Genomic DNA, 2,661 nt, shown 5'->3' on the forward strand with positions numbered 1-2,661 from the left:
CCAAAAAAATCCCAAACTCAGGCACCCCCCAGGATATTTGGGCCGAGCTCCCCCTCCCCGGGCACCTGCGGGATGGGGGCGATGCTCCCGGGGTGCTGCGAGCTCAGGCAGCGCCAGGGCCACGCGATTCCTTCCCTCCTCTCCTCCGGCTGCTCCCTGCTGCCGCTGCGCTTCTTCCTCCCGCCCTCCTCCACCTCCCCCGCTCCCAGATCCTGAACCGTGAGGGGAAAGGAGCGAGGAAAGGGCAGAACCGTGAGGGGAAAGGAGCGAGGAAAGGGCGGAACCGTGAGGGGAAAGGAACGAGGAAAGGGCGGAACCGTGAGGGGAAAGGAGCGAGGAAAGGGCGGAATCGTGAAGGGAAAGGGCCGGGGCCAAGGGGACGCACTGTCCTAAAAAAGCCCGGTTTGACCCAAAATCACCCAAAAGGGCATCAAATGCAGCCTACATCCACATGGTTCGGCCTGACATCAACCAAATGGGATTAAAAGTATCCAAAGGGCTCTAAAATCCAACCAAAGGGGCTTAAAACTGCCCTAGGTGTTTTATAACCCTCAAGAAATGGCTTAACATCACCCATAAATCTTTCAAATGTGACTAAAATCCACCCTGAAAGTATCTGGTCCAGCCTAAAATCATCCAAAGGTATCTAAAATCACCAAAATGTCCCTGACACCAACACAAGAAGACCTAAAATCACCCTAAAAAGGCTTGGTTCAAACTAAAATTGCCCAAAGAAGCAAAAAACCCTACTTAAATGGGCCCAAAATACACAAAAAAGGGACCTAAAATCACCCACACAGGATTAGGATTCACCCATATGGGCCCCGTTTTTCCTAAACTCACCCAAATGGGCCACAGCCCCACCCCCATGGGCCTAAAATCATCCAAAGGGGTCTGAAATCCCCCCTAAACCCCACCAGATTCGGCCTCAAATCAGCCACAGGGGCTGAAAATCCACCCGAAAAGGCTCGGGATCCCTGCAAGGGATCTGAAGCCCACCCTAAACCTGCCCGGTTCGGCCCAAAATCCCCCAAAGGGGCCGAGCCCGAGGCCGAGCCCGGGATCGGCTCCGGGGTGGCTCCGGGACCTCCGCGTTCGCTCCGGGTAGTTTTGGCCGTGGCCCCGGACGGGCCTGGGCGGGACCGGGAGGGACCAGGGAGGGCTCGGGAGGGGTTTGGGCATCTGGGGCTTTTTTGGGCTTTTGGGAATCGTGTTGGGAGTTTACGGGGAATTGTTGGGGTTTTTGGGGAGAGTTATTGGGTTTGGAGGCAGTTGGGGGATTTTGGGGAGTTTGGATTTTGAGGGGCTTTATTGGTGCTTTGAGTGGGAAGTTGTTTTCCTGGGGGTATTTGGGGGTTAATTGAAATTTTTTGTGTTTTCTTTTGAAGTTCGGAAGGTTTTACTGGGATTTTGTGGGGATTTTGTGGGATCCTCTGGAATTATTTCTGGGGTTTATTGGGATTTTTAGGGGATTTGGAGGCATTTTATTGGAATTGTGGGGGCATTTAGTGGGATTCTTTGGGGATTTGGGTTTTTTAGGAATTTTAGTGGGGATTTGGGGGGGGCTTGTGGGTTGTTTTGGGTGTTGCCAAGATTTCTTTGGGTCTCGTGAGGATTTTGTGGGGCTTCTTGTGGTTTTGGAGACATTTTGGGGGGGGGATTTGTGGGGTTTAATTGGGATTTTGTGAGCTTTTATTGGGATTCGAGGGGGTTCTAATGGGAATTTGTGAAATTTAATTGCGATTTCATGGGGTTTATTGGGACTTTCAGGGGTTTAAAGCAGATTTTGGTGCCTCTCGGCCCTTCCCCACACCCTGGGACAACTCCAAAGCCCCCCAGAATTCCTCTAAAACCCCCCCAAAATCCCCCAAAAATCCCAATTAAAAACTCCTAAACACCAAAGAATCCCACAAAATCCCAGTGGAACACACCAAAATTAAAAAAAAAAAAAAAAAAAACCAACTCCCAAAAATTTCAATAAACCCCCCAAAAAATAACCACCCCAAAACCCTAAAAAAATCCCCAAAATCCAAAATCATCAAATCCCACAAAATCCCCATAACCCCACAAACCCAGTAATTCTCTCCAAAATCCAATAATTCCCCCTAATCTCCCAACAAAATCCCCCAAAGCCCATAAATGCCACCAAAATCCCCCCAAAATCCCCCCTGAGCCCCCCAGACTCACCGGGGGCCGTCCTGGATCAGGGGGCACCAGCCGGTGGAACAGGAGCCACTTCAGGGGGCCCGCGGAGCTTTTTGGGGAGGGGGCACCATGGGAGACCCCCCAAAAACGGGGGAGGGGAACCCCTGTGGTACCCCCTCCCCAGAAAGCCCCCTCCCCCGGTTCAGGAATAGCCAAATTCAAGAAAATGTAAACCAGGCTTGACTTTCCAGAAATTATTTTTGGCCGGGTTTAGCTGCATCCTCCAGGCTCAGGATCACCGGTGTATTTGCAGGTTTTGCTCTGCATCATCAGCCTGCCCAGACTCTGCTCGGTGTTTCACAAATGGAGAAGACAATGGACATTGTGCCAAGCTTCCTTGCAAACAGCAACACCTGCATCAGCATGACAGAAAAGAAGGAAAAAAAAAAAAAAAAAAGAAAATATTCACCGGTTAGAACAGAGCCAGTGTCCCACCATCTTCCCCTCCACTGTTAT

The sequence above is a fragment of the Anomalospiza imberbis genome, unplaced genomic scaffold (assembly GCF_031753505.1).
Source record: "Anomalospiza imberbis isolate Cuckoo-Finch-1a 21T00152 unplaced genomic scaffold, ASM3175350v1 scaffold_71, whole genome shotgun sequence".
NCBI lineage: Eukaryota > Metazoa > Chordata > Aves > Passeriformes > Viduidae > Anomalospiza > Anomalospiza imberbis.